The 26,310-nt window shown below is 39.4% G+C and overlaps 1 protein-coding gene across 1 annotated transcript in view; it reads left to right on the top strand.

Annotated features, from left to right (window-relative positions):
• shank3a (SH3 and multiple ankyrin repeat domains 3a) overlaps positions 1-26,310 on the top strand; it is a 157,492-nt gene that overhangs the window by 2,038 nt on the left and 129,144 nt on the right. The gene's annotated exons all lie outside the window — the stretch shown is intronic.

The raw sequence follows: 26,310 nt of genomic DNA, 5'->3' as shown, positions 1-26,310 counted from the left end.
ATGCTCAACTGAGCATTAGCTTTAGTTTCAAGGAATCACATTTAGTCCAATATATGGATAAGAAGACAAGAACACATATGGGATGACACAGTGATAGAAGGAAAGACAAACAGAGACTTTGCCTGAAAGTCTGACAGACAAACATAGAGGCAGATGACAGATGGCCAGATTCTGATAGTTTGAATCTTTTATGGAGCAGTCAAAAGTGACTCGTGTGTACTCTGAGTAAGCAGGAGATTACACTAGAATAGTCTGCCTGAAGTAGGATTACACAGCTCCTGCTGTGTTTCAAGCCTAGATCAGGAAAATGAAGCACCATGCAAAGATCATGCTGGGCAACACTTTCCCTTTTCAGCAGGAAATTAGGGAGGAGCAAGGTCTAATGTGCAGTAAAACCAGAGTATAAAATAGTTTAATCCTCACACTTCCTTTTTTTCAATCTCTGGCTTATTATGTTGAGTTGCCAGTATTTTTTCAGCCTAATTAATCTGAAGTAGGCGTATTATTTCTGGTGCTATACTTGTATGTGAACTGTGTTCGGCGATTTCAGAGTTGAAACACTTAAGCATTGAATTTCTACTTTGGGTTTGGTGAGGTGCTGGAGCAGAATGAACAGTGGTGGTAAAATGAATAGGCATACACCAAATAAATTAGGGAAGAAAATTAAATGGATTTTGGTCATTTAGCTCACAATTTGTTATAGGCAAGTCCATCATTACATAAACGGACTATTCAGCCTTTGGTCAACATTTAACCTTTATCTGTATTTTGGCAACAGGAGATAGTGTTTTGGAAATTATTTGTAAAGATTGTGCTTTTTTTCAGATCGTAGGTATCATTTGGTATTCATCATACCCAGCTTCACCAACATTCTATTTCTATGATTGAAGCAAAAAAGATAGCTCCTCAATACCGCTAATGGGTGTCATTCATCTCTCAACAGAGAGGGAGACACACATAAACAGTCTGCCCCACCACTCCCTACCTGCTTTAATCCATATTCTCCGATTGTTCTCTTGTTACTTCTTTCAGGGCATTCCCTTTCTTTAACCATTCATTGAAGACATTTTTCTGTCAGATAAAGAAATGTCGTGATGATGATGTTTGCAAAATAATTTTTAAAAAGTACAAAAAAAACCCTCAAGTCTTGTTATATAGACCTTTGAATTTGGGGGGTACATGAAGTATGCTTGCTCTTTGGAGATCCATTTGTCTTGTTCTGAAAGCCTGAGGTTTCAGCTCTCTTGTTCATAGCAATATTTGCTGTCCTTTATTGGGTGGAACTGAAATAGATAGCTTGAAGGCCCTTGCATTTTCTAGGTGTGTATTTTCCTGTTCACATACTGCATGTAGGTTTCAGTGTATGATGTCCCTCCTTACATTTTACACCCTGATATTTTGTGCTGGACTGCAAACTTTGTTATGGTGTTTTTGCCATTGCTGTTTCCGCCTCTTCTGTCTGCCTGTGTTGCTGTGTAGGGAATTGTGTTTCTAAGGTGCCCCCTATGTTTTGCAAACCCTTTCCCCATCTGCTACTGTCTTAAGCTGCTGTCTGAGTTGTTGTCCTTGACTTTTCTCACTTTCTAGTACTGTTCAAAAGTCTTGAGTCATTTCTTTGTATTTTGCCAGGAAAATAGGAGATAGATCCCGCGATTTATTGAAACATTTGCAAACACATATGGAAATACAGTATGCAAGGCAAAAACAGAGTTTGTGCAATACTAGAGGGCTTTAAAATTAATATTTGGTGTGACCATCTTTATGCTTCAACATAGCCTGAACCTCTCTAAGGCAAGCTTTCTTGTAATTTCTTTAAGTAGTCTTCAGGAATAGTTCTCCAGGCTTCTTGAAGGACATTCAAATCTCTTCTTTGGATGTTGGCTGACTTTTGTTCAGTTCTCTGTCAAGATGATCCCACACTGCACAGACCTTAACTCAATAATGTTGAGGTCTGGGCTCTGGGGATGCAAATCCATAACTGGTAGTGCTCCACTGTGTGTTTTTCTATCCAGGTATGCTTTTACTGCATTACTGTGTTTGGGATCATGGGTCAACTAATCAGATGGCTGTAGACACTCACTGTTGTCCTTCCCTCCTAACATCCTTTGTACATATTTATAAAAATTTGAATCCAAAATTTCAAATTTGATTCAACACTCCATGAGAACTTTTGCCACGGATGTTCAGTCCAGTTCTTGTGTAATGTGGCATACCTCAGTCATTCCTCTTCCTTAATAATGGCTTCTTGACAGCCACCCTTCCATTGAGACCATAAGACATGAATATCACATTCTGGTCATCCGTCCCACTTTCTCCACTTGTATCTTGTGTCCAGTGTCGTTTTTTTAAGGACACACTGCACACCATGCTAAGATGTGCAATGTTGTCAGCTGATAACGCTTAGGACTCACCCTGTTGGCACAAAAATACAATTTTATGTTTGCTAAACTCTGTTGTTTTTTGGCATTCAACTAAAGAATTGGAAAAACTACTGACAGACTGCTAGAAACAAAATTGCTAAAGATACAGTTTGAAACTGGTTCTTTGCCTGTTATGTGTAGCCATGACTCTGGTTCATCTCTTGAGGTAGTTGGCTTTTTTATGCTTGAATTATTCATAGGTCAGCGTTAAACAGCTAAACAAAAAAACCAAAAAAGATTCCTGAAAATGGTCAGGTACAAGGAATGGACTGAAAATGAGTCAAAAAAGCAGCCAGTGTCCAAGGAAAAGCTTTGAAAGACCTTCAGAAAGCCTAGAGAACCTGGTTTCATTCTTCAACTAGTAAAAAAATTGCAAGAAAGTTTGGCTCCTTGGATGCATAATATAAAGAAATGAGAGGTGACTGAACACTTTTGCACAGTACTGTAGCTTGAATGTAGTCACTGGATATTGAAAAATATATGTAGCAAGTTGTAGTAATGTAATACTGTAAAATTAACTGCAACTAAAAACCACACAAGTAGACAATCACTAATTTGGAGAGCAAGCTTTTTGAAAATGTGTCGGAGTCAAGGCAGTGTTTAACTTTGCTTTGAATGGCAAAGTGTCTTTCGCAGCTTTAAGGTCCCTGTACCAGGACAAGGTTGTATCCCTATGCCAATTTTTAAAGGCTGCCTAGCGTCTAGAGAGAGTCTGTTACTAGTAGCACTAATGTAGCTTTGCCATGGTAGATTTCTGTTAATATGCTCAATAAAATTGAAAAGTCAGTGTTTACTAAATGTTATAAATCTGTCTAAAAGATTCCTATTTAGACTTTTGATTAGTGGAAGTAAAAATATCAGTTTGTGTATTCCTGTTTTTTAAATCTCATTCTATTCTCGTGTTTCATTTTTTAAAAAAATCTCCCAAGTGTCTCTTATTCATTAACCCCAAGTTTGGTCATTTTGTCCAGTTGTGGACCTGTTGCTGACTAAATATTGTGGATATTTTTTTCAGGTGGAAATTTCAAAAGTTAAAACAACTTCCCAGGCCTGGATTCTTACAGTTGTTTTGATACCAGAAACAATTTACCAAGTGGATATCCAATGACAGTTAAGCCTTATGTCAGGAACGTAATCTCAGGAACGTGTGGCCATCATATTTTCAGTGCCCACTATTTAGCTTCCTGGTAGTTTAATCCTTTTAGTCCCATTAATGTGTTCTTATTTAACTACCATCTGCCTGCACTGTCAGTCCAGATGATATTTTGACGTATACCCAGATAAATGTTGTCTTGACTTAGCCAATAAGAGTGGGAATCTGTTCTCAGTAACTGGTTAATCAGTACTGCTAAAGTGGCTGGCCCTATTTAGACAGTAAATTGGTGGAATGGCAGAACACTATTTCTATTAGCTACTGGTTTGATGGTGTTAACCAATTTAACAGGTCTGTTGGGGCCTTTTTGTGTGGGAAAAGGATCTCCCTGTGCATGAATAGGTTTCCTCCAGGCTATCCACAGTCCAGAGATATGTGTATTATGTTAATTGGTGAATCTAGTAAATTGGTGTGGGTGTAGGTGTGAGTGGTTGTCTGTCTCTCTGTTTTAGCGCTGTGTTAGCCATGTGATGGACTGGCAACCTGCCCTGGCTGGACCTCATCTTTCACTCAGTGTCAGCTGGGATAGGCTCCAGCTCCCTGCAATCCAGTTGAATAAGTGGTTAAGAAAATGGATGGATGGCAATTTAGAAGCAGAAACCAAATATTAATGGACTTGGATTGAGACCAAGTCCCAAAAAATTAGTTCAGGACAAGGAATGCAACTTTCCAGTCGCAACACTGACATGGACATCTTGGCTCTAACTATCTGTTTATACTGAGTGCAGAGTTGATAACATTGTTACATTAGTAAACTTAATTTTGTTAACTACCCTTTTAGAAATGTTCTAGGTGTCTAACAGACTCCTATGTTCAGCAGTAAGTTGCTGACTGCATGTGTTGGCTCATTGGTGCTGAGCAGGTATTCTGCAGTGAGTTTATCACAGAAAGCACAGCTATTACAAGTGAGAGTGAATGAAAACAGCAAATTTGTAGCAGGATTGCTATCAAATAAGCCAACAATTGGCATAAAACTCTATAAAGCTAACCCCATTACTACACCTCCCTCCTCACACATTGTTACATTGATTATTGTCGCTTTAAAGGTATTTTCTTACATTAGAACTGTACTTAATCAAAAGAAGAAATTAAACTACTCTCATCTTTTATTGTGTAGCTTTTAACTCTTGATGCATAATAATGAATGCATTTAGGAAATGTCATGGAGTGGCAAAATTGAAATCACACACATAAAAAAAAATATCAAAGCATCATTGCAGTGACTGGAATGTTAAATTATCAAGAATACTGAGGCTTTCTAACTTAATTATATATGGCCACATCACATTTGTAATATCCTCTTTGCTTGAGGACAGCCTTAGACACTAGGCAACAGCCAGTGATATATAACTTTCTTTAAAAAGCAGGCCTAAAGCAAAATGTGATTATTAGAGGTCTTATTACAGTAGAAGTACATATAAAATACAGTCACAGACTCTGCATTCAATCAGTAGTTATTATTCATCTTTGTTTCTCTTCCACAGTGTGTCTTTTGTCCTGTCTCCCTCAGCTCACCCCCAACCGGTCACAGCACATGGCTGCCCCTCCCTGAGTCTCTTTCTGCTGGAGACTTCTTCCTGTTAAAGGGAGTTTTTCCTTCCCACTGTTGCCAAGTGCTTACTCAGAGGGAGTTGTCTGATTGTTGGGGTTTTCTCTGTATTATTTTAGTCTTTGCCTTGCAGCACTTTGAGGTGACTGTTTGTTGTAATTTGGCGCTATATAAATAAAACTGAATTGAACTGGTGGACAGAGGGCACTCTGCTATGAGAGGGCTATGCAAAATCAACACTTATAACATGGCTGAAGGGTGTTTCCCCTCTGTCTACCAGGGTTATAATAGTTTGGGATTTTACATTATAGTTTAGTTTTAGTTAATTTTTACTTTTTTTTCTCTAATTCAGTTAGTTTTAATTAGTTTTCAGAGTGGTTTTTCTCATTTTTATTAGTTTTTATTTTTGGTTTCATGCTTAGTTTTAGTTAGTTTCAGTATTAGTTTTAGTATTTTCATACCTAATCAGGTGCAAGATTCCAGGCGCAAAAGTGACTATTGTGTAATGAAAACTTGACAAAAGATACCGTTTAAAGAAATATATTCAACAACCAACTGTTCACAAGACATGCTAAATGTGTGTAATATTAAGGACACACATGAACATCAGCAGGGAGAAAAAAAGAAAAACATGAATTCCCAAACTCAATAAATTCTACAATAAACTCCACAATAAACTTCAGCATCAGTGCAGTAGATTAACAACACCTACATGTGGTGTTTGACAAAAACAAACTCTTTGAAGGAGTCAAAGCTCAAATCCAGCTGCATCCTGATGTTCTCACCACCTGAAGCTGCTTCTGTTTTGGAGCTAGCTTGGTTAGATGCTCGCTAATTAGACTTGCAGGGTCTTTGCGGCCTCTGTACATAACCTACGGAAGTTGTCGACCTCATGTCCACATTTATGCTTGTGTAGCTGGATTGTGTGTGTTAATTACCTTGTGGTCGTGTGCAGGTGTTTTATATGCGGCGCAGGCTGGGACTTCTTTTTTGGTCCTTGCTCTTTGTGCTCAGTTTTTTGGCTGCAAACATATTTATCCCTGTTGTTGTTGTTTTTTTTTTTTTGGTTTTTTTTTCACTTTCTTCATTCCTTCACGTCCATCCTGATAGTTTCAGCAGTCTCCTACCAGGAATTTGCTGACAGTTGTGAGTCCTTATATTGATGCTTTGATTATTATTCCTGATTGTTATTCTCTCACTGATAAAGTAGCCGGAAACGCACAAGGACGCAACAGTTTAGTACCAACATTCTGGGCTGCGTGGACCCGACAAGTAGTCTTCTCCAGAGGCGCAGGCCAGGTTACCTGGTAGGATCAGAGCGGTTTCTGTAGCCGCTGTGCGCTTCTCAGCTGGACTTTGATGTTGCTGGTTTTTCCTGACTGAGAAATGTTCCGCACATTTTTCATCATCCACAACAAGACTTTCGATTCTATCTGTGCTCTTGTACTCAAAGAACCTCCATGCGGGACTCTGCTGCTTTCTCGGCAGACTGCAGCCATTACTTTGCAGACCAGCGCGGTGAGCGCACGCACATGCGCACGCACTCACACAGTTGTCCTGTGGCACTCCCAGCTTAAACTCGGAGAGCGGAAAAAATGATTTCATATCAATCCACAAGGCTTAAAAAAAAAAAAATAGTAAATGAAAGTCAGTTTATTGATAATTTCAGTTAGTTTTAGTTAGTTTTGTAAACTCACAATTCAGTTTTAATTAGTTATCGTTTTTTCCTTTTAATTATAGTTTTTATTTATTTCAGTTAACGACAATGTTTTTTCAATTTCAGTTTTCGTTATTTCGTTCGTTTTCAATAACTATAATAACCCTGCTCTCTACATTTTTAAAAATTTCATTCAGCAGCCATTAATATTGGCCAATAGTATTGACCTGCCAATAAATCGTCCAGGCTTTAACTATAGGAAAGTCATTTCTCATTTAACACTGTGACTGTTTCATTGATCTGCTCATCTTTTAATGCCATTGCATTTCTTTCTTTCTTTCTTTCTTTCTTTCTTTCTTTCTTTCTTTCTTTCTTTCTTTCTTTCTTTCTTTCTTTCTTTCTTTCTTTCTTTCTTTCTTTCTTTCTTTCTTTCTTTCTTTTGCCTTTACGAGTTTGGTATTCCATTCCTACTGTATCTTTTGTGTTCTGTCTTTTTCTGAGACTAGTCTGAGAGATATTAATATTAGCCCAGTCAGACTGTCCTTTGGTCACAGGAGTGGTCCAAATATTAATTGTGTTTGCACAGGGACGACACCCCTCTCCATTGTAATATTGTTTCTATAACCAAAAAGCAGAGAACAGTATATTTTAATATGTGATTTCTTAGACCATGAGATGGCTGGCATGCCATGTGTTTTAAGCCAAAAGCATCTAATTGCATAGTATTTCATGAGACTTAGCTGTTTGACCATGCAATTGAAATCAAATGGTATGTACAGTAGATAGTGCTCTTGTAGACACTTCAAACCCAGTACTTGAAATCAGTACAGTAATACTATACTCTCTTCGTTGCAGCCAATGGGAAAAAGAAAGCCCCTAGGCAATATAGACATTTCCAAATACCTGCACTACAGCAGTGCTCTGCCATAGCCCTCTTAACAGGAGAGGAGATCAGCTTCTACTGTTTTAACTGTAGTGAAATAAATCACTTAGCAATAGAACAACAGTCTTTGTTGAATAATAATCATGACTTAATTAACTTAATTAATTTTGGTAGCATTTAAATCCTGAGAGCAGCCTGTGAGTCATGACTAGCAGGAAAATTCTTGTCCAAGGGTAGTTTTGCGCACTGCTTTGATGCAGTGCTAAGATTTTCAAGAGATTATGTACACAGTGTTGTCTTTCCTACTGGAACTCCCTGCTTCTCTGGCTTGACTTGATTTTGTCACATGGATGCTTATTGAGCAGCCAGGTTGCAATTTCACTGTAAGATGGAAATGCTTGATAAACCAAAATGGGGTTTTGGTTACATTTTTACTAATAATTAAGTTACTCAGTTTTAAGGTTTTAAAAATGGTTCCAAATAATCTAATCCAGCTTGCAAAAAAAAAAAAAAGTAGTAACTTATTTGTTTATTGCAAATCCCTGTGTGAATGTGCAGTTTACAAGTGGTTATGTGTCTCTGCAGTTCTGAGACTGTGTCTTATTTGAGTGTTCATATCTCAGTGGTGACTGACGTTAACTGTAAATCTTGTTGGCATATCAGTCTCGCCTGTCAACAGTAATGGAAAAGAGGACTTTAATCGATATTTGTTGTGTGTGCTGGTGTGTGTCCTTGTCCATTTATGTATGCACAAAGGAACACGGTGTCTGAATGAGGCAGATGGAAAGTAGAAGATTCTAAAGAGAGAACCTAAATGTCATTTGCAATATAAAATAAGTATATTTAATCAAGCAGTTTATGGATGTATGTGTTGACCAGAGTTATAATAGTTCTGTATTTTCTAATTAGTTTTTATTTTTATTGAGATTATTATTTGAAATGTTGTCTTCAAATCAGTGTAGTTTCAGTTAGTTTCCAAAGTGGTTTTTACATATTTAAATGTGGATTTTACTTTGTTTTTGTTAAAGTGTAGTTTTGGCTTAGTTTTTATTAGTTTAGTGTTAGTTTTAGTTGGGTTTTTTTCCCCCAGTTATTATAACATGGATGTCAGTGGCATATTTTTCATATACATTCACCAGACACTTTATTAGTTACACTTTGCTAGTAGCAGGCCGGACCTCCTTTTGCCTTCAGAACTGCCTTAATTCTTTGTGCAGATTTGTTGGTATATCCATGGTTGAGATCTGGTGACTCTGGAGGCCATTTGAGTTCAGTGAACTCATTGTTCTGTTTAAGGTGATTTGAACTTTGTGACATGCTGCTAGAAGTCGTTTACACTGTCGTTATAAAGGGATGGACATGGTCAGCAACAATACTCAGGTAGGCGGTGGCATTGAAATGACGATCATTTGGTACTAAGGGGCCCAAAGTGTGCCAAGAAAATATCTCCCACACCATTTCAGCACCACCAACCTCAGCCTTTCAAACAAGGCAGGATGAATTCATGCTTTCAGCAGAAATTGAGACTTATCAGTGCAGATAACATATTTCCAATCTTCTCTTGTCCAATAATGGTGATCCTGTGTGAGCTGTAGCCTCAGTGTCTCGTTTTTAGCTGACAGGAGTGGCCCCCAGATTCGTCTTTTTCTGCTGTGGCCCATCTGCTTCACGGTTTGACATGTGCATTCAGAGACGTTTTCCTGCATACCTTGGTTGAAACAAGTGGTTATTTGAGTTTCTGTTGCCTTTCTATTAGCTCAAAGCATTCTAGCAGTTGTCCTTTGACCTCTGACATCAACAAGGTATTTTCACCCAGCGATCTGCTGCTTGCTGGATATTTTCTCTTTTTCAGAGATGATTGTCTGGGAAAATCCCAGGAGATCAGCAGTTTCTGAAATACTCAGACCAGTCCATCTGGCACCAACAACCATGTCACATTCAGAGTTGCTTAAATCACCTTTCTTCCCCATTCCAGTGCTCGGTTTGAAGTTGTCTTGACCGTGTGTAAATGATTAAATACGCTGAGTTGCTGCCATGGCTTATTGGCTGCTCAGATGCTTGTGTTAACAAGCAGTTCAGCAGGTGTACCTAACAAAGTGGCTGCTGAGTGTAAACAGCACTATTTTAAATGCTGTTGACTCACGAGTCTTAATAAAGATATGCACCAAAGCCTAATGCAATAACAAATTTCACTAAATTGACAAAGACTGGAGACAGTTCCTATATATTTTTATTTAATTTCAGTTAGTTTTGTCAGTACATAGAATTGGTTCAGTTAGTTTTTCCCCCAAAAGTCTAGGTTTTATTTCAGTTGCCTGAAATGTGATTTCAGCCATAGTTTTAGCTTTTAATTTAGTTTTATTTAACTATAATAATCTTTGTGCTGACATTCTTCTTTTGTATTTTCCTTCTTTTGTATTTTCCTGTGTCCACTTGTTTTACATTGGTATGTACATATGGTCAGTAATTATAGGAAATTAAGTGTCATGAGATTGTGCTGCATGGGGCAACATGACACTGTACCTCAACAACATTGAGTTCTGTGTGATGCATTGAGATGGATTTACTTCAACTACCAAAATATTAGGTCATAATATAAACCTGACTACTTTCAGCTGTTAGACACACATAGTTTCAGTCTTATCTTTATCAAGGTTGTGATATTGAGCTTTTGTTGAAAGTGTTTTGGAAAAGCAAACATTTTGATTTATTTTGTGTCAATGATAAAATTTAGATAAAGAAATGTGATGAAGGATTTCTCTTAAGAGTCGTGTATTAGTTTTAAGCAAGTACAGAATATAAAAAGGAGGGATGCACATGTGAAAAAACCAAGCAAATCCATTCAGCTGTAAATAATGACTAAACTGATGTACCATAAGGTTTTTCTTTCAGCATATTAGGGAAATTATGTAATTTTCCCTGAAGAAAAGGGAACGGATCCTGGAATGTAAAAATCACATTTACATACATAAACTATTTATACTATGTACTGTATATAGATTTTTAAGAAGTGGCAAGGTGAAGGGTCACTTTAAGTATTAACCTTCCTTAATGAATTTCATGTTCCTTTACTCTATGTATTTTTGCACTTTTGAATTCTATTTAACTTCATTTGACCTTTGATTCTTTCACTGTTTTAAATTGGGGGCCTGACTCACTTGCACAGCTTGGGCGAGACATAAATTTTCGATCCTCATGCCGTGGTCATACTCCTCTCTCATTTAGGAGTAATTTTCTTTGCATTGCCAGCATTTCCAAGTCTCAGCTGCCTTGCAAAGCGTGAAAGCGGGAGTTATAAAAGTATCTGAGGTTCTGAATTCCTTACATGCAGGTAAGCTGATTAAGTGGACGGTTCTCATTTGTGGAACCAGAGGAAAGACGTACAGGAAGCAGTCACTGGATATTATGCTGAGGTTTCTTCATGAATTTACTGTAAAGACTGAAGGGTTGTGACTTCCCTCGTCCAGTTGTCATACCCACTTGTGCTGCAACTCCAGGCACTTGAAGGACGATATCAGTTTACTTACAACCCAGAGGAGCAGGCTTTATGCTCACCTCTCAGAAAGCAAGACATGAAGCTGAGAATGTTGTTCAACCTCTGGGGAGAGGTTAAGGCCTTCAGTAAAATCACCAGTGAAGTCAGTTTGCTGGTTAGGAACAAGATAATGTGACTTTGTTTATCAACCTTTATCAACAGGCAAATATCAGCCAGTTATACAAACATAGAAAAATATGCATGCCCTTGTTTTGACATTAAGAGAGTGCCCGAACATGAGCACCTGAACTGGAACACAAAGACAAAAATCAGGAAACTGGATTATATTCACACCTGGAATTACACACCTTTTAAGTAGATACTTGATAACTAGCCACTCTCTGACACAGCCTTGAGAACATCGTCTGTGCCAAGCACTCTAAAAAAAAAAAAAAAATCTTTAAGAAGAGATCCAGCTGTCTAAAGTCTAAGATAGGCCATCTCCATAGTGATGTACTTGACATGTAGGAAAGGCAGGAAGGCTGTGACATGAAAAAAGATTAAATTTGTTGAAAAGAAGAGAAGGGTTATTGACAGATGATGCACCCGTATCAGGCATGTCTACAGCAATTTCACAAAAAGTCTGGCAATACCACAAAGGAGTTTTTAACTTTGACTGATTGTATCACTAAAGAGTGACTCTGGGCTATAGCAACAGTGGACAGATAGCCAGGTTTGGGACAATGCCTAATATTGTCAGTTGACAGAATAAACTGAGTTTAAAATAAATGGAGAGTGTTTTGTATTGCATGCTTGTTTTGGGGAAATGATTCATAAATATAGTGATTAGGAAAACAATGAAAAGAATATATAAATGGAAGCAGTAATATCAAATGCTACACAGATGGCTGGATGTGTGTCTTATTCAGGAAGGTTAGTTGAAGAAATTTGCTTAAATAGCTTTAACCAAAAGGCCCTGCTGGCTGGTAAATTTCAGCAAGTTTCCTTGGTAACCAGCTGAGGTGCACTGCTCCTTGGCACACCCCAGAAAGTAACTGGCTAATGTTATGCAAATTTAAGGCAAGAGAAACTAGAGTGAAAAAAGACAGGCCAAGAGGCAGGATAAGTCTGTCCCATGTCTCCTCTCTTAAAAAAAAACAAAAAATGTGTAAAATGTATTATGTAAGTTTGACTGCAGACAGCGTCGTGCTGCACCTGCCTGATGTGATTGTTAAGATGCAGGATAGTCCTCTGTGTCATGCTTTTGTGGAGGTTGCAGATAAATAGAGTGTACATTTAAAATGCAGTGTGTGTTTTAGAGAGACTGAAGTTTGGTGCTGAAGAATATCTCTGGAGCAACACCTATTAGTGCATGTTTGGTGTGGTGCACTGTACTGTAGCTTATGAGTGATCTGAGGTAGAATTGAGGTTCTCCCACTCTTTGCCAAATTTCTATTTGTGTAAAACATTTGTGTTTTAAATATTTCTCATCATTGCTTTAGTTCCAGTAGTTTAGTTCCATGTTTAGTTGTGGCTATGGGTGTAAGAAGTATACAGGTGATTATGATACGGTCTCATATAAAAAGGAAGCATATTTACCACCTGAAATTCATAGGGGTTCACTATAAACTGCTGTGCAGTGACCACTGGCTGGAGATTACAGCCTGCTATCTCTTTACAAATTCAGGTCCAGGGTTCTTTGCAGATAAAAAAAAATGTTTCTCTGAGTTTAATCTTAAAGCTGCTCGATCTTAAGTTGTTGGAACTCTTACACTTACCATTACACTTCCTCTCTTCCTCTTTCTGCGCTCTTATAGGCATTGACACAGCCCGTTCTTTACATTCGTACTCTCACTCTCTCTGTCTTCCCCTCTGTTCCTCACTTGATCATTTAGCACCTCTCTTCTTCTCCTGATAACAGCATAATCAGCACAGTCTGCAATTACAGTATGTAAAAAAGAGAAGCAGTTGAGACAGCCTCAGTCCCCAGAAGAACTGTAGCAAGATCTCCCAAGATTTTTGGAACTGTTAAGAGCTTGCCTTGGAGAACTGGGGCTGTTTTAAATGTAAAGGTCATAAAGATTAATTTGATTGATTTTGTTCTTTGCAGTTTGTTATCTATTCTAGATAGCAAGAGAAAGTCAGAGTTAGTAATCTATTCATGACATTATTTTTAGAGGAAGCTCACTTTACTTTTATTGCCTAAAGCTTTTCTGCAAATCTGCATATGGCCTGGTCTGGGGTGGATAGTGTCATTAGAAGTACTCATGATAAATTGTTTAGTCCTGGAGTTATTCTGCTGTATAATTATATGCAGCATTTGCCCACAGACAGAGATGAGTAGACAGAGATGAATATTTTTGGCCAAATTATTTATTTATTGGCGATTGTAATTGACAAATTATCTCTGTTGTCAACAAGCTATGAAAATGGTAGCAGGCTTATGTTAGCCATATGATCAACTTTTTGAAGTCATAGTAAACTTCTATCTTTATAGATAATTTATTTTTCTGGATATTATGCACACAAAGTAGACATTAAAACCTCTTTTGTTGCTAAGATTCCTACAAAACTGGTAATATCGCACTTAGGAAATATTACCAACACACCCCTGTGCTTTTGTGTTCTACTTTCTTGACAACATACCACTTCAACACAAATTAAACTCAAGTACTCGTATCAAATTGACAGCCTGAATCAAGCACCATTGTCCATAATTAGGGAAGGTCCAGCACCAGCATTTTCCATGTGAACAGAGTGTGTAGTTTGTGTGTTAATGCAGTGTCTCTTAAGGTGTCTGAATCTTGATGGTAGCCCATTAATCCGAGTTAATTGAATCAATGCAGTTTTCCCCTCTTCGTCTCAGGGGTGTAGGATGGTAATAGTTCAGATGTAAACCCTTGGATGTTGTGTTTACTTTAGGTTATGGGATTTAGTGATGCAGTTTAGATCGGCAGTTTGTTTCTTATGGCCCATAAATCTTAAGATTAAGATAAACTTGTTTATTAGATGATACCTGACATCAAACTGAAAATCCTGCTGTCACATGTAACATGTAATTGTCAAAAGGGGTCAGACTGTCTCATGCTATACTGAATGTGTGTGGATGCTTGTTATGATAGACACAAATGGATTTCTGCTGTGTTTATATTAGTTTTACAGTAGCTGGCTGTGGCCTCACGACATGTTCACTTGTAGCATCAATGTTTCATGGTTGATTTGTCACAAGCAGTGATGGGAGAGAGAGAGAAAAAGAAGGCTGCTATCATAATACCTTACCCTATTTCAGTGATTTAAAAAAGGTACTTGGAATATTGATAATCCTCTTGAATTTGACAGGTTCATGTAACCCTGTGAGGTCTAAGTCATCATTAGTGATGACCCTAACCCTAATCTAACCCTGGGTTTGGAGAAAAGCAAAAAGTACTTATCTGGAAAACCATCTAATTCATTTTTGATGAGTGTAAGTTAGCACTGTAATTTTTTTGTCCCCTGACATTAATGCGAGAATAATTTTAGAAGAAGAAAAATTGCATATTTCATTTGCTTAGGGTTAAGTTTAGGGTCATCACCTGTGATTAGTTAGACCTCACAGTTTAACCGAAATGTAAAAAAGGACAAATTGCCAAAAGATAGAAATAAGAAACAGACCTTTGTGAAAATGTGGGCTAAGCAACTCCTGCCTTTTCAGCACTTGGGATGTAAAAAGGGATGTGAAGTTAACACGGCTAAACAGAGTGACGCCCGTAAGCACGGAACAAACTTTCTGACATTATTTTAATTTTGTTTGAATTCCACTGCCCAAAACTGATTTCCATTCACCATTCATTCTTCTCTTTGGTACCTTCTAGTCATGTCATTCGCACTGAAAAAAAAAAAAATGCTGCAGCATTCTTTGTAGACTCAAGTATCCTCAAGTGTGAGAAAGTTCTTCTCCGACTGATAATCCAATGATCAGAGTTAATTGGTTAATTCCAACTGACTGTAATTAGTCAAGAGATAAAGCATATCCTTAACCCGGTAATGTCAAGTGTATCATATTTGATATATAAGTTTCTTTGAGTTTTTAAGACCTCTACGGTGTGACTTTTTCCCCAGAAAAACCTAAATTAATTCCACAATACATTTTTTAAGCAATAAATTGCACAAAAATGCAAAAATGCTGCAAACTCAAATATGTATTTTGATATTTAATTTATTTTTTAAAATTTATCAGAAGGTTCAATAAACACTTAAGTGTAAAGAAAATTAGAATTTTATGGCAACTATTTCATGGTTCAGGTTTTACAGGATTAAAGAAAATTATTGTTCATAATACAACAGTTTACCATTTCAGAAAGGGCCAGGTCACAGCACTAAATTATATGAAACCATTTCAAAATGAAGCTGAGGGTACCTCAAGTGTTGATTGTGGCTCTTTTTGATGATTATAGTTCTGTTCTTTAGTGTTTGTGCACTACAGTGTTGAACGTAGTGTGTAGTGTGAAATTCCTGGCCAGTATTGGGGTCAATTCAATTCAATTCGATTTGATTCAATTCGATTCAGTTTAGTTCAATTTATTTATATAGCACCAAATCATAACAAACAGTGACCTCAAGATGCTTTATATTGTAAGGTAAAGACCCTACAATAATTATAGAGAAAACCCAACAATCAAAACAACCCTAAGCATTGGGCAACAGTGGAAAGAAAAAACTCCCATTTAACAGGAAGAAACACCCAGCAGAACCAGGCTCAGGGAGGGGCAGTCATCTGCCAAAGGCAGTTGGGGCTGAGGGGAGGGAGACAGGGCTTAAGAAATACTGTCGAAGAGAGCCAGAGATAATAATAACAACTAATGATTAAATGCAGAGTGGTGTATAAATAGAGTGAAAAGACGTGAATGAAAAAGGAACACTCACTGGATCATGGGAACCCCCCAGCAGCCTAGGCCTGTTCCAGCATAACTAAGGGATGGTTCAGATTCACCTGAACCAGCCCTAACTATAAGCTTTATCAAAAAGGAAAGTTTTAAGCTTAATCTTAAAAATAGAGAGGGTGTCTGTCTCTTGAATCCAAACTGGGAGCTGGTTCCACAGAAGAGGGCCCTGAAAGCTGAAGGCTCTGCCTCCCATTCTACTCTTAAGTATCCTAGGAGCTACAAATAAGTCAGTAGTCTGAGAGCAAAGCGAATGTAATCAGTATCTTGATGCCACTGATGTCATGTTTGTTATCTCATGATGTTTATCTTCTGCTACACTGTATCATCTGTTATGGCTTTTTAAAGTACAAACATCTTAATCATTTGTTAATGTTAGAAAGTACATATTTGGATTGAAGCTAAAGAACATGTAGTTTTGCAACATCCTAGAAGTATAGATACGCAGGCCTTCTTTTAGATGTTTGTTGAAAATAGTGTTTATTGTTTTTGTCAGCAAAATACTGTGATTAAGATACTGTAGAGAGATAGAAAAGCAGAGATTAACAGATTAAACAAGGGGGAGTGAAGAAGAGAGTGGAAGCAACTCATTCACATATTAGGCACTAATGTGCTGTATTTTGCTGCTGATTTATTAAAAGTGGCAGCTTCAACTGTACCATAAAAGACAGATGGTTGAAAATCCTGTTTCTTTTTATTCCATCAGGTAAGTATGATTGGTAAAGACAGCAGGGAGTCTGTGGTGCCTTATTTAACAGAAATCTAAAATTTCGACCATCTGTATATGACATTAAGATAAATTAATTCATACATGACAAAACACAGTGACCTGTAATCTATTAGTTAAACAGATAAATAATTAAGTTAAACAATAAAAAAGGTAGAAAACCAGATTACAAAGGAGGCAGTGTCCATAAATTAGATGTTCCAAATTAATAAAACAGTAAAACAGTACTGCTCCTCTGTGAATCATCACCTTATTGTGGTGGAGGGGTTTGTATGTCCCAGTGATCCCAGGAGCTATGTTGTCTGGGGGCTTGTCTCCCTGGTAGAGTCTAACATGGCAAAATAGCCCATGGTGCCCAGCCGGGCACAGCCTGAAGAGGAGACATGGGCCCACCCTTCTGTAGGCCCACCACCTGCAGGAGACCTCGTAGGCGTTGGGTGCATTGTGTCAGGCAGTGGCCAAGGGCCCTGGTGGACCGATCCCCAACTATCGAGGCTGGCTATTGGGACATGAAATGTCACTTCTCTGGTGGGGAAGGACCCTGAGCTAATGTGTGAGGATGAGAGATACCACTTAGATATAGTTGGGCTCACCTCAACGCATGGCCTGGGCTCTGGATCAAGTCTCCTGGAGAGGGGCTGGACTCTGCTCCAGGCTGAAGTTGCTCTTGGTGAGAGGCGTTGAGCTGGGGTGGGTATTGTTGTATCCTCTTGGCTTGCTGCCAGTACGTTGGAGTTTTCACCAGTGGATGAGAGGGTTGCTTCCCTGTGCATTTCTGTGCAAACATAAGGATGTCCATAAGTGCACATGGCACCAGGACATCCTAGGTCGCAGGTCGATGATTGATTTTGTAATCGTATCATCAGATCTGTGGCCGCATGTTCTGGACACTCCAGGTGGTGACCACCACCTGGTGGTGATTTGGATCAGGTGGCAGGGGAGGATGCTGGACAGACCCAGTGCACCTAAAGGTATTGTGAGAGTGCACTGGGAGCGCCTGACAGAGGCCCCAGTCCGCCTCCAGCAGAACTTCAACAGCATTCTGAGGGAGGCTGAGGACACTGAGTCCAAATGGACCATGTTCCACACCTCCATTGTTGAGGCTGCTGCTCAGAGCTGCAGCTGCAAGGTGGTTGGTGCCTGTCGTGGTGGTAATCCCCAAACCAGATGGTGGTCACTGGAAGTGAAGGGAGCCATCAAGCTGAAGAAGGAGTCCTATCGGGCTTGGTTAGCCTGTGGGACTCCGGAGGCAGCTGACAGGTGGATGAAGCAAAAACTCAGGTGTGGGAGGAGTTCATTGAGGCCATGGAAAAAGATTTTCGGACAGCCTTGAAGCAATTCTCGTAAACCGTCAGGTGACTCAGGAGGAGAAAGCGGTGCTCTACTCACATGGTCTATAGTGCGGATGGGGCGCTGCTGACTTCAACTGAGGCTATAGTCAGGCGATGGAAGGAATACTTCAAGGACCTCCTTAATCTCACTGGAACACCTTCTGTAGTGGAAGCAGAGTCTGGGGATGAGGGGGATGACTTGCCTATCACTGGGGGTGAGGTCACTGAGGTGGTTAAACAGCTCCTTGGTGTGAGGGCTCGTGGGGATGAGATTCACTCTTACCCCTTTTCCACCGCCGGGGTTCCGGTGCCGGTGCCAGTGCTGTTTCCAAAAGTACCGGTGAAAAGCTTAGGAATGGGCCCGCGTTTCCACTGCGCTTGCGAACTGCTCCTTTACGTATGAGTGTGGGGGGTCCTCATCTGGACATGGAAGCCAAAGAGCGCAAATGTGGGAGAACACGCTCCCCTGTCTTGTGCTATGAACACATTTTATGGTCCAAACCAAACTACTGCAGCATCTGTGTGCAGCACAGAGGTAAACACAGACAGAAAATACGAGCAAGACGACAAGTACGCACTTTGCGTTTATCTGTAATATGAACTGATAGAAAGCAGCAAGTTCAGCCTTAAGACCCAACCTAATTCACAGCCGTGAAAATTGCTTCGCTTTTCTCATGTAATACACATGTAATATGGTAGAAAAGTTTATGTTGAGGCGGCAAAGTCACGCCCTTCTGCCACTTCTATGATCTGTCCACTTTTCCTACGGTAATTGCCTGTCGCCTGGAATCTCCTCCATGCTCTTGTAACTCTGGTGGGAGACACAGCAAACATTCTGGCAATGGTACGTAATGATGTGCCATCCTGGGGGAGTTGGACTGTCTGTGCAACCTCTGTAGGGTCCAGGTATTGCCTCATGCTACCAGTAGAGACACTGACCCTAGCCAAATTCAAAACTAGTGAAAAAACACTCAGAGAAAATGAGGAGGGGAAAAATGTCAGAGGGCTGTAAAATCATTCCTGTTTTGGGGGATGTCTCGTTGTTGCTCTTCTATTATACCTATTGTTAGTTTCATTACACCAAGCAGATGAAATTGATTAACAATCCCTTCCTATTTAACTGACCAGATCAATATCCCAGAAGTTTAATTGACTTGATGCTTTACTCTGATTAAAAAGTGTTCCTTTAATTTTTTTAGCAGCATATATTGCATTTCTTATTCAGGGTTCATAATGAACTTGCCTGTTGCAACTGTTCAACTAGCTATATGGAAATGCTAGAGAAGGTGACTAACAGATGTGAACAGCCTGAAAAGCTACACTACCCATGGAGTCTAGTACCCCCTGACTGTGGGCTATGAAACAGAGATTAATTAAAAAATATTGTTAAAATCACTGGTATAGTGTGACTATGGAGAATTATAGACAGAGGCTGATCATTTAGTCTGTCAGAAAAACCTGAGCTTGCCCACAGTTATTTGCAAGCACACACGCAAATATGTATATCACACAGTAGTACCTGGTGACCGAGCTTACTTATTAAACTCATTCCTTATGTCATCTAATTTACAATGGAACAAACACATGTTGGCTATACTGTTTTACCATAACCCTTTAAGATACTGGTTGGGATTCGTGGCTCTCCTTACGTCCAGTAGGATGCTCAGCGGTGTTAATTAGTGCATATGTCATCTGGGCAGCGACAGCCAGGGGTCTTGGGAGATGGAGACAGGGCTGTGTGAGAGTCATTACACTCCATCATCTCTGTGCTCCTCCTTTTTCTTTCCCTTCACTTCACAACTACACAACTGCATCTTTCTCTTCTCTGCCAATGCATCACTTTGTGCTAAAAGGCAACGACAATGCCTTGTCTCTTTCTATTCATTCTGGATGCCATCTGTTCCTTTAGAGATACTACAGTCATGACCTACTCCATGCATCATCCTCACTTACATAATCTCAAAAAAAAATACACACAAACAATACATCTTAATTAGCAAAGCACTTTCAGACTTTGAATTCAGATGTGGAATGATGCAATGTGTGCTTGTGCTTGTTTACACTTAATCAACTTGTTTGCACTCACCTGAACTTGAGTCCAAATGGGCTTGTATTTTTTCTGAGTCAGATAAATGCACTTAATCCATATGCCTTTTTCTGAATGTTGTTAAGAGTGTAATGCATTTTGCCAGATTTGTGTGGCATTACAAATACAAAATGCATGATAGTAATGGACAGGTAAAACTTCGGGCCAGAATTGTTCATCTGAGCCATAAGTAGTGATAATGAAATGAACTAATATATGGAAAACTATTATTATTATTATTAGTAGTAGTAGTAGTAGTAGTTGTGGTAGTGGTATTAGTAATAGTAATGTTTATGTAATTAACATGTTGCATACATGGTACAGATTTCCTGTTGTTTTTACTCACATCACATATATTTGGTAGTTTTCTTCTTGCAGTGTTGCCAAAATGTATTTATTATAAAATAAATCAATATATAGCATTTATCATTACGTCTTAGATACTGTATAACCTATTTAGACTTAATGGCTAAATGCCCAGTGAGCCACATCAAGAATCAAGAATCAAGAATCAAGAATGCCTTTATTAGTCCCACAAATGGGGAAATTGCAGTTAACAGAACATCCATCCAAAACAAAAACATAACACAGACAGGGGGGGGACAGATGTCTGAGGTCATGCAACCGTTTCACAACGGCGCTACCTTTAGCAGAGAGACAGAAAGAGATACATTGGGATAGTTAGGTTCAAAAAAATCATCTCATACTGTGTTCATAAAGAACACCTTACGAGGTTCCAAAAAACACCTCAGCAAAAAGCATATTGCACATATAAAGCCGGGATAGCAGTATGGTGGGTAAGGTCAGGGTCAGGAGGGGACGCAGACGGAGACGAGAGGGTGGGGGCATTGTGGAGCCCAGATGCCAGCTCCCAGGCAAACAGTTTGCTGATAGTGATGGAAGTTCATCAGCAGCCTTGGTACACCAGATCCAGCTTCACAAATCACAGAGAGGGCTGAGGGGGAGGGCGGCCTTCACACATAGTTCTGGAGAGATATGATTGCCAGCCAAGGCCGGCTAGGGAGCCGAATTCTGATAATGCAGATGTTGTTTTGGAACAGGCTGCTTGTTTTTTCAACAGCCTTCAGTCTCACTGGGAAACCATTCAATAAATCCAATAATCCAAATTCATTAGTTACCGTCCTCACTGAGCAGAACCGTACCTTATCTCCAGATCGAACCCCTCTCACCTGCTACTCCCCAAGTCTACGGCTCAGGTTCATCAGGCTTTGAGTCTGAGTCTGTACCATTCTGGTCAGCCCATCCACCTGGGTCGGCAGCCTCTGCAGATGTCGAACTGCCGTCCAGGTTTTCTTGATTTCACGGTAAATCAGGTATCCTCCAAGCCCAAACAGAAAAGATACCGCTACCAGATAGCCAAATATGTAAGCGTCTTCCACGTCTTCCACCTCTAGGGCCGAGAAGCACACAGGTCTCCACGAGCTCCAAGAGTCGATGACGTATCCAACCGGGTCTGTTCCACTCGGACACGCAGGCTCCCCTTTCCCAGATCTCATAGTGGAAAAAATTCGATCCATGGTCTTGAAGGCCCAGTTTGCCAAATCCATATTGCTCTCAATCTTATTCTTATTCGAACAGTGTGCAAGAGACGCTCTCACAGCAAGCAGCAAGCAGGAAAGATAGGGAGGGCAGGGAGAGAGATAGAATGCGACCGTCCCCGTCAGAGGCTGGAGCAAGCTAACATCTAGCTTTAGACCATAATAATACAATGATTAATTGAAATCATGCCACCTTTTATCTTCCTTTGTGCATCTTTTGTCCCTTCATACCCCACAAGTGTGACCTACAGTTTGTGTCCCATCTCTTTCTTCAAGCCTATCTTCTCTTCTCCCATCATCTTTCACTTAATATCTCTAATTTAGACAGACAAAAGATCAAGGCCTTAGTTAAAAGGGTGTGAAGACAGGAAGGAGATTAAATAGCAGAACGTTATATCCCAGTGTGTCTGATCTCATCCAGATTATGAATGAGCTTGACATGGCGGCACATTGATAAACAGACCAGACCACAGTGACTGCAAATGTGAATCATCACTTTGACCCCCTTTTCAACAGTTTGTTCTCATTCTTAAACCTGTTCTTTTCAGGGTCTTAGCACCTTGGTATTATTTAGCAAACTAGCCCATGTTTGTACCTCTCTTTCTAAAACTGTATAATACAACACACCCACTGATGGTATCAGAGTTTGCACGTAACATCAGACTGCTTTGACACTGAATGAACCAAAGAGAACACATTCCATGTACAGTAATAGTACAGTGGACTGTGATTTAGCATCATTCACATTTATGCGTTTTAGTGAAACACCTCACTTCAACTCTAAAAAATTTGTAAACTGTAAATAAAACAGGATGCAATGATTTGCAAATCTCATAAAGCCACATTTTATTCACAGTATAGAACACATCAAATGTTTAAACTGAGAAAATGTACCACTTTAACAAAAATATTGGGTCATTTTGAATTTGATTTTTTGAAGTTCCAAAAAACCGGGACAGGGCAATGTTTACCACTGTGTAGCATTTCCTCTTCTTTTAAAAACAGTCTGTAAATATCTGGGAACTGAGGAGACCAGTTGCTGGACTTCTGGGAGAGGAATGTTATCCCATTCTTGTCTAATATAGTATTCTAGCAGCACAACAGTACTTTCATTTCATGGTGTGGCAGATGTTTTCAGTTGGTGAAAGGTCTGGACTGCAGGCAGGTCAGTTGAGCATCAGGACTCTTCTACCACGAAGTCGTGTGGTTGTAATAAATGAAATGTGCAGTTTAGCACTGTCTTACTGAAATATGCAAGGTTTTTCCTGAAAATGACATCATCCGGATCGAAGCATATGTTGCTAAAAAAAACTGTATATACCATTCAGCATTTATAGTGCCTTTCCAGATGTGCAAGCTGCCAATTCCATACGTACTAATGCACCCTCATACCATCAGAGATGTGCGCTGATGACAAGGCCGATGGTTCCTCTTCTCTTTAGTCTGGAGGATGCAGAATCCAAAAAGAATTTCAAACTTTTATTCGCCTGACCACAGAACAGTTTTCCACTTTACCTCAGTACATCCTAAATGAGCTTCAGCCCAGAGAAGAAAGTGGCGTTTCTGAATGATGTTCACATATGGCTTCTTCTTTAGATCATAGAGCTTTAACCTGCATTTGTGGATGTCACAGTGAACTGTGTTAACAAACAGTGACAGTGGCAATACTTTCAGCTGCTGTATACTTATCATAAAAGTATTGTCAGTTAATAGTTTGAATACCAAAAGATGCACTGCGATAGCCTTCACCAGGAAAGTGAAAGAAAGGTCTGTCTAAAACAACTTAGTGTAAACGTGTGACAGTCGGTTTCAGGGAGCTAAGCTTAATCGATAATATGGAGCAAAGCACTTTGCAGCACAGGATGGGTATTGATGGAGGGAGATTGTCAAAGTCTTATCATCTGATCAGGGATGAAGAGGACTGCTTAAAGTATTGTGCATGTAAGAGAGGGCTTTTTAAACTTCTTCATACTGTGTTCTTGCTGATTTAACAATAAAGAGTTTTCAAAGGATCAAGTATAATACATAATGCACTTTGGGGATAAACAGTTCATTCATAGTTCACACTGATTACACATTCTGTGTTTTTTTTGCTTCTCTTTTTTATTTTGTACATTTTATGGACAGCTCCCCAGTTCCTCTCCATTTACAAACAGTCAGGTGTTCGGTATTGAAGCTGCATGACTTCTTTTAGTCATGCTGAGCCTTTATTTAATTTTGTCTTTTAAAATACATTTTATACTATATGATGACAATCGACAGCAGGAGCAACAGCTGGCAAGAGCCACATATCAAGATGAAGATGAGATAGCGTGACTGCAAGAGTATGAGAATGAAAAACTAGTTGTGGCTTGCATTGGCCTACATTCTGCTTTTCCACTCATCACTTCAAAATTTGCTTAATAGGTGTTTCAGCCTCTTGAATTACTGTACAGAAGTATTTCTAAGTTGTTACTGCTGCTGTTATTATTGCTGACCGGTTGGTCTGAGTATTTAAGGAACTGCTGATCTACTAGTGTTTTCCCACACAACTATCTCTAGGGTTTACAGAGAATGGCCCAAAAAAAAGAAAATATCCAGTGAAAGCCGCTCCCACTTGTTAATTGAGTGACGGGGCCTATGTAACCAGAAAGCACGTCTGAAGCCTAGTCACAGTCTTTGTGAACCTGTAGTTACATTTCTCGAGGTGCATGTCAGGTTAGGTTCAGAGAGGATTTTCGGTTATGTACGTAGGACTGACGCAGAACTCTAAATCAGGCCTTATTACATTGATAGTGATATTTTTTGCATATAATCCAGAAGAGTTACACTTATATATCATGCACTTAATGTGTCCCAGAGTGCCGTTTCCTTCCACTAATGGGTTTGCAGAAATCACGTAAAAAGCATACACAACAAAAACATAATCCAGATCTTTTATCAATCAGCTGCTAAAAGCATTTCCTACATTTGAATATCAGCCACCATGTTGTGAGCATAAATTATCATGATCTTAATGCAACAACAGGAAGTTACATCATCTTGCTGGGAACTGTAGTTTTTTCTTGAAGGCCTTTCATAGCTCCACTGATGCTGAAAACTAATGTTTGACTATAGCTTTCTGAATACAAATAGGGCTGCAACTCTCAATTATGTTAGTAATCGAGTATTCTATCAATTACTCCATCAATTAATCAAGCAATCGGATAAGAAATAATTTTTTGTCTAAACAATTCATCTGCATATTTTAACTTCTGTACTGCAGATTTTTCTCTGTGCGAAACAAACAGCGGTGGATGGAGCAGCTACAAAGTTCATGTTGCTGATCAGGTGGTTGATGAAGGACCTCTAGATGTTTCCCAGTAAAGGTTTTAGGGTGGTTACAGGAACAAGCTCTGCTGCTTTGGACGCTAGAAAAACGTTTCCTTTCGCTCCACCTGAGCTCAACGTCTCAGCCTCTGCTAGCAAACTGTGGTTACAGCAATCCATTCTGGTGGGTACAGCTGAAATAAAGAAAAAATAACAGCTGACATTCTCTGCTCAACATGCGCACATGCACACTCACAGCACAGAACAGTGGAGGCGTGGAAAAACTTGTCAGCAATGATCCACCCGTGTTAAATCGTGCCTGAAATTTTCATTTGATCTTCATTTTTCCTCTTACTTCTCCTCACGTTCATGCCGGTTGTCATTTCGATTTCTGTAGCCCATGAAATCAAGCGCGTGCACAACCGTAGGGAGATCAAATGTGCACATTGTGAATGAAACTGCCCCTGCTCTGTGGTAGATTGCAAATTGCAGTGAAATCATACAGGCTCAAGCAGCGATAAAAGCAGCGATCTAGCCGGGGTGGAGTCCGCGGGGTGCGCTCCTGTTTGCTAAATGCAGTGACAGCAGAGTTCTGAAAATGAAGTGGTGAAATCCTCAGCCCGGCGCAAGAGAGTCTCAGCAAGGCGCAGCACCTGCGATCAACCACTAGCTAGAACACTTTGTGTGCTTAACAAAGTGGCCAGTGAATGTAGTTAATGTGACTCTATGATCACTCATTTGCTCAATATCTGGCCTAACTAAGCCTTAAAATTATAAGACCAACATCTTCAACATTTTGATCAATTGAAATGCTTAGCCTTGTCATTTGACTTGCCATCAGCTGTTTATCATGAATATCAGTATTCAAGTTACTCTTGGTTAAGTCTTTTAATGCCAAAACTCTAACACCTGAAAAGTGGCAATCAGTTTTCTGGAAAGAAAGTTTCATCACATTTCCATCTTATATTTTCTACCACCCAGTGCTTTCCAAAGGTTTTGTGATTGCACTGTCCAAACAGTTCTCTCTCTCTCTCTCTCTCTCTTTAACACACACAGAGAGAGAGAGAGAGAGAGAGTTGCATATTCTCAATAATTGCACACTATGCTTCTTGCTGTGTAGAGGCATTTTTCATTATCCTGCTCTTTTGTTTTTTTTTCTACCTCCCAATTCAGTAACTGCGTGTTTTCTTTCTACTCTACTGATGCTCTTTCTTTTGCTCTGATGCTTTGAATGTTATATCCACTCTGGATCTGCATTGTAGT

The sequence above is a fragment of the Archocentrus centrarchus genome, chromosome 6 (genome assembly GCF_007364275.1).
Source record: "Archocentrus centrarchus isolate MPI-CPG fArcCen1 chromosome 6, fArcCen1, whole genome shotgun sequence".
Lineage (NCBI taxonomy): Eukaryota > Metazoa > Chordata > Actinopteri > Cichliformes > Cichlidae > Archocentrus > Archocentrus centrarchus.
This window is presented reverse-complemented; position numbering and strand designations above follow the sequence as displayed.